Source organism: Equus caballus, chromosome 20, assembly GCF_041296265.1.
Source record: "Equus caballus isolate H_3958 breed thoroughbred chromosome 20, TB-T2T, whole genome shotgun sequence".
Classification (NCBI taxonomy): Eukaryota; Metazoa; Chordata; class Mammalia; order Perissodactyla; family Equidae; genus Equus; species Equus caballus.
Window position 1 is genome coordinate 37,192,387 of NC_091703.1, and position 12,986 is coordinate 37,205,372.

Sequence of the window (12,986 nt, forward strand, 5' to 3'; positions counted from 1 at the left end):
AATTGGAAGGTTTGGGCATGGCAGTGAAAACATACCAATACGGCCTTGGTCTGGCCCTGCAGCCAGAGAAGATTCAGGATCAGTCTCCCAGAGGCCCCCACTCAGATGTAGGGCTAATCCTACATCTAGGCATTGCCCTGACTTTTATGCAGGAGTTATGTCATGTGATGGTGACCCCAGTCAACAATTTAGTTAACCTGCATGCTTAAAACAAGCTCTCTCAAGCACCTCCTCCCTTCGTCTCCCTGTTCTCCTTTGAAGCAATGGGAAGGAAATTTAGCAAATAACACGCTTAAGCCATCCGTCTTCAAGTCTACTCTCTAGACCAAGATCTCTGGGTCACATGGAAATAGCATTAGAGGTAGATACCAGGGACCGAGCCAACTCCCAGACCAGAGGTGTTCAGGCAGGGTTTATTGAATGAATGAACAAACTACCATCTAGGATCAGGGCCTGATCCTCACTGCAAGTCTAAAGGTCTATTTGCCAGTGTATTCAGAGTTATGGGAGCTCAAGGGGCTAACTGATGCTAGTCAAAGTCACATGAGACAGATAAGCTAGGATACCCAGGATGTCATGTCTTTCCAGTGAGTGAATTTCTCATACCTCTGTCCAAGGCACTTCCTGGTTCTGAGGTGCAGATGCAGAATCAATGTGATAGACACAGAGCATGAGTCAGAGGGGTGAGGATGTGGCAAGGGAGGTTTCTCCAGGGGCCCACAGAAGCCAGTGAGCCATCTCTGCCTCCAGAGGATTTGGGACTTTTGAAGGAGTAATTTAAGTTCTCAGGTTTGGATACAATTTGGTCACACAGTGTAAAAATATAAAAAAAAGCAAAATCTTAAACTGATATTTTGGAGGACTCCACCTGCAGTAAAGAAATCTAGAGAAAACCTACCCCTGTTCAAGCCCCAATCTCTGTGAGAGAATCTCCAGGGCCTTCCCCATGACCCTGCATAGCACTTGGCTCTCAGGTGGCATCATGGCGGTCCCAGAATCTCTAGGTGGCCAGGGCCACCTCTGGTGGGACCCTCAGGGTTCTAGCAGACCTCCAGTGATGACGAGGTCCCTGGCGCTGGCACATCTATGCCCTCATCACTGTCTTTTGATTCCAGGCTTCCGCACAGAGGGACCAGGATGGCGCATGCACCTCCTTCCCTGGGCTTCTGCTTCCACAGCTAGGGCTGTGGTCCCTCTTGGTTTTTATCTTCTCCCTGTTCTGAAGCAGAAAGACTTCACGGGGAGCTCAAGTTTGCCATATCCAGAGATAACTTGTTTCATGTCCCATTTTGAGGTTGTTACTGTCACTCATTCACTCAACCAAAAAGTCAACAAATATTTATTGATGGCCCACTTTGTGCTATCAATGCACTAAGCACTGGAGTAGTGGTGAACAAAAATTAGGTCCCTGCCCTCGTGCAGCTTGTGGTCTGGCTGAGAATACTAACATTTAGTGAGACATTACAATGAAACGTGAAGTGAGTTATGATAGAGGAAATAAAACGTGCAATGAGAGGGTGTGGAACGGGGGCACCTAATCTAGTGCAAGACAGCAAAGAGCTTTCTAAGGATGTGAAGTTCACAATGAGAACAGAGGGATAAATAGAAATTAGCCCAGCAAAAGAGTGGGGGGCCGCGGGGTTCACTGTTTTGTACATATTGTTTCTTATAGTAGAAAACACTCCGTGAGATTATTATTACTTGGATAGAGTTATAACCAACCTTAAAAAAACAACAACATATGCCTTTCCAGAGAAGAGAAAAAAGAGAGTATACTTTCAGACTATTTTATAAGACATAATCTTAATAACAGTAGACAAAGACAGTACAAGAGAGGATAACTATATGCTAATCTCACTGAGAAACATAGTTGAAAAATCCTAAAAAAATTTTTTACAAATCAAATCAAGCATGTGTGTGTGTATGTGCACGCACGTGTGGACTGTTAACCTGACAATGAAAAAGGAAAAAAAAAAAGACATAAATATTCATTGTATTGTTTATAAGGATTTGATTGTCTACATAGAAAACCCACCACATTCTTAGAATTGATAGGAAAGCTTAGAAAAGTTACTGGATATGATATTAATAAGCAAAACAACTGGTTTTCTTTATACCAGCAGCAGATAGTAAGAAAATAAAATCTTATAAGAGCCCTTTACAATACAATACAAATTCTAAGATAATTAGGAATAAATCAAACAAGAATGTTCAAGAAATTTCTGAGAAAAATGACGCATGTTATTGAAAGGTGCTAAAGAAGACCTAAATAAACAGAGAGACATACCATGTTTATGGATGAGAAGACTTAATATTACAATAATGTTAACTCTCCCCAAATTAATCTATAAACCTAATACAATTCTATTAAAAATCCTCAGTAACATTTTTTCTGGACTTTATGAGCTGATTCCAAAATTTATATGAATGAAAAAAGGATCAAAAATAACCAACATAAGAAATTTGAGGGTTTGCCTTACCATATATCAAGAATTATAATAATCTTTTAGTAATTAGGATAGTCTGGTATCGACACAGGGAAAAACAAATAGACCAGCAGAGCAAAATAGGGAGTTTAGGGGAAAAAATCATGTTTGCGTATGATTACCCAATATTTGACATAGGTAGGTTGTCGTTGTCCTGTGGACAGGATTGAGTATTCAACAAACTGTGCTGAGACAATTGGTTCTCCATACGAAAAAATAAAATTTTTTCTGTATCTCATTCCATACAGAAAAAAAGAAGTCCAAATGGATTAAAGACCTAAATGTGAAAAGCAAATTTTTTAAACTTTTAGAAAAAATATAGGACAGTAGGTTATTGGGATAAGACAGAATTTCTGAAATAAGATTCTTGAAAAGTACAAGCCGTAAGGGAATAGATTGATAAATTTGTCTGTGTTAAAATTAAAAGTTTCTATTTATTAAAAGTCACTATAAATGGGGTTTTCAAAAACAAACAAATTAACAACAAAACATCAGTTACCTCTGAGAAGGGGTAACATAGTAGCCAGGCAACAGGATTATGAGGGAGGCTTTTTATTGGTTATCTTCTTTTTAAGGTGAAATTCACGTAACATGCAGTTAACCATTCTAAAGTGTACAGTTCAATGGCATTTAGTGTATTCATAATGTTATGCAACCATGACCTTTCTCCAAGCTCAAAGCTTTTTCATCACCCCGTAAAAACACTTCATATCCATCAAGTAATCACTCCCCATTCCCTCTGACCTCATCCCCTGGTAACCTCTAATCTACTCTCTATCTCTATGGATTTGCCTATTCTGTCGGCATCATTCAAAAGGAATCATACAATATGTGACCTTTTGTGTCTGGCTTCTTACTCTTAGCACAATATTTTCGAGGTTGATCAAAGTTGTAGCATGTATCAGTACCACATTCCTTTTTATGTCTGGATAACATTCCATTCCATGTATACATCACAATTTATTTATCCATTCATCAGTTGATGGACATTTGAGCTGTTTTCACCTTTGGGTTATTATAAATAACGCTGTTATAAACGTTCTTAGGCAAGTTTCTGTGTGGACATATGTTTTCATTTCTCTTGGGTACATGCCTAGGAGTAGAATTGCTGGGTCATGTCGAAGATAAACAAAGCTGGACATAGTTAAAGTGGTAAGATCAGATTTTAGTCGGTAATATACCACAGCAATAGGGTCCAGCATGAACGGAATCCAACTTTGATTTGAACAGAGGTAACCGGGCGTTTTAAAAGGACAATGAGGGAATAGGGAGGGGAGCGAGTGGGAGCTCAGTAGAGTCGCGAAAGTGAAAAGTTACAAAAAATGGGAAGGGGGGTTTGGGTTTGTTAGCTGGCGCTTGTCCAAGTGAGGCTCCTACCCTCCCACAGAGGCAGGGAGACAGGGGCCCTATCTCCAGGTGTTGGCTGGAACAAACAATATACTCTTTTGGCAACCTTGAGTTTTCTCAAGCAGGCACTTTAAGAGGGGCAAGGGTCATCCTAGGGATGTGGCCTTGAGCTGTTAGAAACTATGTTAGCTTTTTTTTTTTAAGTGTTTATAGGCCAACGTAGAAAGGACTTAGAGGAACGTGGCTGGAGTTGGTTGAGGAGAGAATCTTTTTCAGTCGTATGCTGATTCTATGTTTGACTTTTTGAAGAAGCCTGATTGTCTTTGTATAGCTTTTTAAATACCTGTGAATATACTGCTATTCCAAAAATGAAATTAATAATAACAGGCAATTATAGTAGACTTCATATATAGGCATATAAACAAGAAAGAATTACTACCTAGAATTTATAGAGAGCTTCCGAAAATCAATAAGAAAATGACAATCAACTCAAGAGAAAAATGAAAACAGTATGAAAAACAATTCCTCAAAGAGGAAACACAAAATGCAAATTAAAATAGCAATGAGATAGTATTTCACATCTAGCAAATTGGCACTGATAAGTCCGGTATCATCAAATGTTAGTGAGGCTATGGGGCCACAGAGACCTTCTCACATGGATGGGAATGTAAACTGGAAAAACTGACAGGCAGACCATTTGGCAATATCTAGTAGAGTTGATCATACAGTTCCACTTATAAATTTATACGCAAACCCTTCCCACATTTGCACAAGAAGGCAAACAGAAGTATGTTTATTGCAGCATTGTTTTATATAACCATAAACTGGATATAACTTTAATATCCATAAACAAAAGAATGGATACATTATTTGTAGTATATTTATATAATTAAATATTACAGAGCTATAATGTATATAATTAAATGCATAGAACTGTACTGCCCAGTGTAGTAGACCAAGCCAAATGTGACTATTTAAACTTAACTTTAAATTAATTAAAATTAATTCTATGTTTTAAATCTTAAATTTAGTTCCTCAATCACATTAGCCGCATTTCAAGCGCTCAGTAGCCATGTGCAGCTCGTGGGTACCATACGGGACAGTGCAGATCTGGAACATTGCCATCACTGCAGAGAGTTTTATTGGACAGCACTGTTACAGACAGAGAAAATGAGCTATCTGGGTCTACATGTTTCAAAAAAAGTGTCTCAAAATATAAAGTTAGTAGGAAAGAGCAAGCAGGTTGCCGAAGGATCCCTAGACTATACGACATTATTAGTTGCCTTCAGGGAAGGGAAGTGTGAGGTGGGGGAGGAAGTGGCTGGGAGACTTTTCACACATACCCTTTCCATCCTTTGAATTTCAAACCATGCAAGTGTAACACCTACTCAAATAGAATAAAATAAAGTCTCCTGGCCCCAACCAATTCAAGAAAAAGGCCCAATGCGTGGGCAGCCTGTTTGGACTTTGGCAAAACCATATTTATTGGATATTTATTGAAACCTATCCACCAGGTTATCTAAAAAAAATAACCTTGTGTTTCTTTTCTGTGATATTTTTACAATTTCCACAAAATGCGAAATTTAAATATTTGCGATGACACTTCTACAGCAAGATCTTGCTCAGTTCTCTGTATTAGTTTTATATGGAAATGCAAACCTTTGGGCGAGGCCGAAAAAGTCGTGAAATTCCTTGTAGAGGAAAGGGGCAACAGAGGGATGTAATGTGAACACGAAACGAGACAGCAGCGTGTTAGCTAATAAATAAATCTGGCTTGAACACACTGAAAATGCTGTGTATTTTCACAGATACACAAAAATATGGTAATAGCACAAAAGCATTTGTCGGAAGGATAACTATCACATTCATGGTAGTGGGTACCTCTGGGGAGGGGGAAGGGTATGAGGAAGAAGTATGCAGGGGCATCAACTGAGTAATATTTTACTTACTTAAAAAACAGGGCCAATTAGTAGTGCTGGATAAGGGGTTGGTGATTCTGTGAGGCTCTTTACCATAAAGGGCTTGCTAAATAGATTAGGAAAACTTCAAAAAGCTAAGTACAATTCTCAAAGTGACTGCATTTTTGCTTTGCGTATGCTGCTCTCAAGATTCTGACATCCAAAGGGAAGAAAATAAGAATTCTCCTAGGTCTAAGAAATTTACAAAAACCTCTTATTATCTGATTTAATTGTTCCAAATGCTTGCAACACATTCTTTAGATAAATTACAATGATATCTGTGAAATTTAATGACGGTTCAAAATTGGTATCAGTTGAGATAAATGGGGCATCTGTGAGTTTATTAAGCTTTTCCCAAAGGTGCATTCTATTTGAAGGCAAAAATATCAGTTTGTGATTACATTGTTTAAAGATTCATCCCATTATATACATAGAGAGAGAGGTTTTTTTTGTTTGTTTCTGTTTTTCAACTGAGGAAGATTTGCCCTGAGCTAACTAACATCTGTTGCCAATCTTCCTCTATTTTGTACTTGGGTCACTACCACAGCATGGCTACCAATAAGTGGTGTAGGTCCAGGCCCAGGAACTGAACCTGGGTCACTGAAGCGGAACATGCCAAACTTAACGACTAGGCTCCCCGGGGCTGCTCCTATTACACATTTTTTAAATGAAGCAAATTTTGAGTAAATCTTAGATGAAGTAAGAGTTTTCCCCTCTGAAACCCAGATAAAGAATAATGCTGTTGCTTTAACTTTCTCTTCCAGGTCACGTTAAGACGTTCAGACTTCAGAATTCAGCGATGAGAGGCAATGCTTCTGGATTAGGGAGAGATGTGATGGTATTTGCACACGCTGGCTACAAAATGGAGAAAGAGTTGGCAGAAATTAGGAGGGGGCGGGGAGGCAGTCAGGATGGAGCTGCAGTGGTCCACAGGTGAGAGGTGAGAGAAGCCTGGCCTCGGGTGGTAATAGTGGAGAGGCAGAGAGGTCAGAGATGTAGAAGGATGCTTAGCAGACAGAATACGCAGGACTTGAAAACGGATTAGATGTGAGGCTGGCGGTGGTGGTGGAGACAGGGTAGTTGGAGGGAGAAAGTTAGATTTCTGGTGAGGCCGGTCACTGGGAGACAGGCACCAAATGAGGAGCAGGTGTAGGGGAGAAGGTCAAGAGCTCTGTTTGGACATGTTGAAGCAGAGTCGCACCTAGTGTGTGCAGGGCTTAAGCAAATCTACAAACAAGTTGATTTTTAAATATATTACAAAATACATAGGCCAAGTGAAGTATAGTGATGTATTGATGAAATGCAGATTAACGGGTGAAAAGATGAACTTACGTATTTTTTTAACTGTCCAATCTGTGCACGTGAAGATTTTTTGTAGTTTCCAGGCATTATCTCTTCCCATTCAGGCCCAGGAACCATCGCTTCATGTTCTTTGTTGTCAAATGTGCGGTTCCTGGATAATTTCATACTTCCCTCTGTGAGGAAATAGATGGCAACTCCGTCAGTGTTCACAGTGGTGTGGATCTTTGGCATGTTTGTACGGAAGCAACACAGATCTCTCGCCTCTGCCATTCCCTGATACCATTTACCTGACGCTGGTACGTCATTACCCGGGACACTGCCTCATGTGTGAAGCCTGGCTCCTGATGACTCTCTCAACAGCTGTTACAGAGCTTCCTTGATGACCACAAATGCAAGTCTTACTCAGAGTATGCAGGAAAATGTAAAAGATAATTTGTTTTCTGGTCATGCTAAATTTATTATTCGGAATTTGATAATGTACACATTAAACAACCCACGTTTCCACCATATACTTTCATAAGCTCTTTAGGATGCAATCGCTGTCTTCTTAGAATGTGATGTTTTTTGGTGATGTGACATGCCTGCCTTTTACACGCTGCCACCAACAAGATGGAGCAAAAAGAGTGGTCCCATTTATACAACGATGTCCATGCCTTGACCAGCATCACTAAAGACTAGCCTGAGAGAGCAGGAGGTCACCACAACAACTGAAGAGAAGAGAGCTAGGGCCTGTTGGGTTGTGAACTGAGGTCTTGGAAGCCCACAGAGGAGGTGGGCAGAGCCACCCCAGAGGACAACCTGGCACGAGGTGCAGAGACTGTGGAACAGGTGGATGACTTCCTGGGGTACTAACAGAGCCTGTGGAGCAGCGCCAGCAGCCGGGGACACACAGAGTGAATGACTCCTTTGCCCACCTGCCACCCTCTCCAGCCTCCTCTCCCCAATTGTTCTGTGGTCCAGACCTTTTCAGTTCCATACACTAGAAGAGTTTGGCTCTGGCCTTCCATTCCCCGCTGTGACTCAGTGATGCACACTATTGTACGTGCTGCACTAAGTATGTCACATCCATGATGTCTTTCGTTTTTGTCATTGCTTCTCTATCTGCGCATCTATCTATACTCCTCACTGGGCGAGAACTCCAAAAACAGTAGAGACCTGTCTGTCCTGCTCATTGCTGCATTCCCCGGATCCAGCACAGTGTGGCACGTTCACACAACCCCTGGCTCCACGCTACGTTGGCCCACAATAAGCATTTCTTACGTTGAATTTGCATCTTGCGTAAAAATAAAACGAGATGTTATTAAGTATAGTAACACTTTTTTTTCTTTTATGACTAATTTTTTCTGAGGAGCATGGTTCTAGACGTACTTTAAAGGGTGTGTCTTCCCTGGGTCTTTGACATTGCTTTTTGCAGTGGTAATGAACTTTACATGAGCAGTGGCTGTCTCCTGGGAGGCCTACCTATGGAGGGTGTGGTGGTGGTGAGTGATGCCTCCCTGGCAACTGGGACTGGGTACTGGAGAGGGAGGTCTTTGTGACTCAAGGCAGAAATTGCAGAGAAGAGCAGTATGTGTACAGACTTGCTTTTGATTTAACACTTTCCATTTCCCATCAAAGAAATGACAGTAAGATACAGAAAACCACATCTCTTTCTTCTAACCCAACCTCTAGCCCGCTTAAATGACCAGTTATTTCCAAGTCTGGATATGAAATTTTCTATTATGAGAAACTCTCCAGGACCTTCACCCACGATGGTTTGCAGGAGAGGAACTTTGTGAGATGGGCACGTGGTTAGAAATAACATTCCTGTAGCAGTGTGAGCTGAAACATAGGCGATGCCTGGCCTCGGAAAGTGTCCTCAAGCCCAATGTCACAGGGCCATTCTCAGCCCCCATCTTGCTTCCCCCCCTATTCCAAATCTGTGCTGTTAGCTGTATTTGGACAGTTTGGGAAAACAGGGAGAGGAAAGATGAGACGGCAAAAGACATTACAGCCATCTGTTTGAAATTAATGTCAGGAGCGTTCTTATCTCTCTTAAGAACTGGAAAGTCACTGGGGAAATAATTACCATATGGAATAAAAATCCCCATTAGTCTTTGGGTAAAGAAATGCAAACAGAGGGCCCAGCCCCAGGCCAAGTGGTTAGGTTTGCAGCCTCGGCTTAGGGGGCCACATCCTCCTCTGGGGGGCCCAGGATTTCACCAGTTCAGATCCTGGGCATGAACCTAGCACCGCTCATCGAGCCATGCTGAGGCTGTGTTCCACATAGCAGAACTAGAAGGATTTAGAATTAGAATATACAACTATGTACTGGGGGGCTTTGGAGAGAAGAAAAAAAGATTGGCAACAGATGCTAGCTCTGGGACAATGTTTTTTAATTTTTTTTAAAGATTTTTTTTCCTTTTTCTCCCAAAACCCCCTGGTACAGAGTTGTGTATCTTTGGTTGTGGGTCCTTCTAGTTGTGGCATGTGGGACGCCGCCTCAGCATGACCTGATGAGTGGTGCCATGTCCGCGCCCAGGACTCTAACTGGCGAAATCCTGGGCCACCAAAGCAGAGCGTGCGAACTTAACCACTCGGCCAAAGGGCCAGCCCCAAAGGGACAATCTTAAAAAAAAAAAAGGAAATGCACACAGAAATTTTCCAGTGTCCCCCATCTGACCTTTGTGTCCTCAAAGGTCACAAGGAGGAGAGACTGACTCCTCGGACTCAGGGAAATGTTCTTAAAACAATTTTTTCGTACCTAGGTATGATAAGTATGTTACATGACACTTGAAAACATAATGAAAAGTTCTGCATTTTGATTATTTTTTCCCCCTCTTTTTCTCATGCATCCTTTTTTTCTCAAACATAATTTTGAATATAGTGTATTAGAAGGTGGTGGTCTTCTTTACTTAGGTTACATCATAAATGCTTTCTTTTGTGGAGGCTCAAGATATAGTGTTGTGTTTTTGGAAGCAAATATGCTATCATACCATTTTATTTTACTTGTGACCCATAAAGAGGGAAAGTCTAGACGTGAAATTCACTTTGGCAACATAATATACAGATATGATTAATCGTAATGAAATCAGCGAGGTCCTAAACAGTGGGTTATCAATTTAAGGTCAGGGTACAAATGTAACTTCATATAACAAATATAGTCTTAACTTGAAGGGAACAAACACGCTTTGCGGTAACACACGCTCTGACAAGTGCAATTTCCTGTAACAAATAATCAAAGCCTTAAATTTTAGGCTATAACTTTTGAAATTAGAAATAGCCTATCACAGAAGTTATGTGACTTTATCACATTTTTAAAGATGGAAAGGTAGCTCCCTTTACTGGAGACAAAGCATGAATAAAACCAATCTTAAGCCTTCTTTCCCTTGGCCAAATGTTGGTCCACCGTGATACGTACCATCTGCACCTGTACATACACCTATACCTATCCTGCACTGAAAGACTCATATCAACAAAGTTCTTTTCCTGCAATGTTTCCCATTAGATATCCTCGTGACTTGTAACTGATTTGAACCAAGGTTGAATTACAGTCTTTGAAAATTTCTAGTAATTTTTATGCCACACCTATTACTGTAGAGTCTTCAAAATCACTATTTTCAGCGCACTGCCTCCTGCTTCAGGTGAGACGTAGAGCTGAGCGATCAAGGCCGTGAGCGAGAAGCCGGTGGCCCTGGGTTCCTATGGACAGTCCCAGCCAAGCTGCTTTGACCGTGTGAAGACGGGCTTCGGCAGCCGGGGCGCTCTGTGGCAACTTTTCCTGTCTCGGGATCTGAATGCAGGGTCGGGAGCCGATGGGCAGCAAGGAGAAAACCATAACGTAGACTGGGGGTATCTTTGGCACGTTCCTGGCTATCTGGACAGGTATCCGATGCTAATCAGGGCAATGGTTGCTCACTACATCGACCCCTCCCATCAGTCCCAGCCCATGTACTATAATAAAACCAAAGTCTTTGAGTAAAAAAAGAATCACTATTTTCAGTGGCTGCATCATATTCCATATGTTCTCAAATGCCTTTCTTTCATAGAATCCATCTCACTTTACAGTCGTTCACTGAATGGTGTGACCATGTGTTTAACGTCTTCTCTTCATTTGACTCTAAGTTCCTTAAGGGCAGGGCCATGTCAGTTTTGGCTCAGGGTTGAATCACCAGTAGCAGCACACACAGTAGATGCATTGCCCCTAATATATATGTATTATCCATAATATCTATATGTTATTATAAACACATATAGATTAAATTTGCATTATGTAATAGAGTTTTGTCATCTTCTATTTAATAGTCATCCATTGGAAATTTTGGTTGTTTCCAGTACTTTACTTTTGTAAATTTTTGTGTTCTACGTCCTTAAATTCTTAAACTGGAGCGGTATGTTAAGAGATGTTGGTACTTTCAAGTTCCCTGAACTTCTAGGAAGGTAGTGTCAATTTATGCTCCCAGCAGTAACGTCTGAGAGTGCCAATATGACAAGGAAATAGATTTCATTCTTCTCATTTTCCTTTAATTCTATTTATCTCATTGCGTAATATATTCATATGGTTCAAAATGTGAAAGTGCGCCCCTGCCCGGCACACTCTGAACTGCCTGGTCCTCGCGCCATCTTGGTCTTCACTTCCTACTCGGCATAGACAATATAGAGGCTTTTCTCTCACCCCCAGTACTTCTTTCCTTGAGGGACAAAAGGCTGATGGTGCACCTCAGGCCTCGTGGTAGTTGTATTCTTCAACCACTGGCTATTCAAAGCTTGGTGCCTGGAGAGAGTCCTGTAATTGTCACTAAGGATTTGGGGGCAAGTGGCCTGGAGGAGGGCTCCTCCTCTGCACCCTGTGTCTCTGGGAGGTGAGTGTGTGGGAGCCTCAGAGGGCTCCTCTGCACCCTTTCCCCAGGGCCTGTAGACCAGGCCCAGGCAGTCACTGTGGCGCTGGAACACTCTGGGGAGAGCTGGAGGCCTTCCTCTCAGGGTAAATCACAGGCCACTCCCCCATGACTGTCTGTGGAAGTGAGTGGGTCCGCCTCACAGGAGGACCCGTATCTATCTATGCCTTGCTTGTGTTATCAACTGGAACTCTGCGATAAAGGGAGAACAACTTGGGGGGAAGTCAACCACCTCTGGCTGGGTCCCCTCAGACTAGGACCCAGCCCCTGGCCTGTACCCACATGCCTGACCCCACGTCTCCACTCCTGTCAAGATGGAAGCTGCTTTTTCTCTTCACTCTTACTTTTCTGACTGCTCACAGCTGAGATAAGAACTTCCTCTGGAACTCTTTCTCCAACTCTTCACTTCTTCTTCTTCTTCTTCTTCTTTTTTTTTTTTTGTGAGGAAGATTGTCCCTGAGCTAACATCTGTGCCAGTTCCTCTATTTTGTGTGTAGGATGCCACCACAGCGAGGCTTGATAAGCAGAGTGTAGCTTTACACCCAGGATCCGAACCAAGGAACTCTGGGCTGCCAAAGCAGAACACACGAACTTAACCACTATGCCACCAAGCTGGCCCAACTCTGCACTTCTGAGAAAGGTGACCTGACAGCTCCGGTCTTCCTTCTACCGTATGGTAACATTTTATTTTCTGTCTCCCCTTCACTCCCAAACTGGAAGCCCTGGGACGACATCATGTTTGCCTCCTTCTTCAGGGTAGCCCCAAAGCCCGGGACAGTGCAGGACACAGAACGGGCACTTAAGAAATGCTGCATGAATTGTACTTGAAAATTGAATGACCTATTAAAGCTTTTTATAACAGTTTTGAAAAATAAAATTCACCCTTTTAAAGTGTACAGTTCAGTGGGTTTTAGTATATTCACAGAGTTGTTCAATCATCACCACTATTTAATTTTAGGACATTTTCATCACCACAAAAAGAAATCCATACTCACTAGCCAGTCCCCATTCCTCGC

At 41.9% G+C, this 12,986-nt stretch overlaps 1 pseudogene; it reads left to right on the forward strand.

Annotated features, from left to right (window-relative positions):
• Positions 1–6,702: 6,702 nt before the first annotated feature.
• Positions 6,703–10,971, forward strand: LOC102148959 (reactive oxygen species modulator 1 pseudogene; annotated as a pseudogene).
• The last annotated feature ends 2,015 nt before the right edge of the window (positions 10,972–12,986 follow it).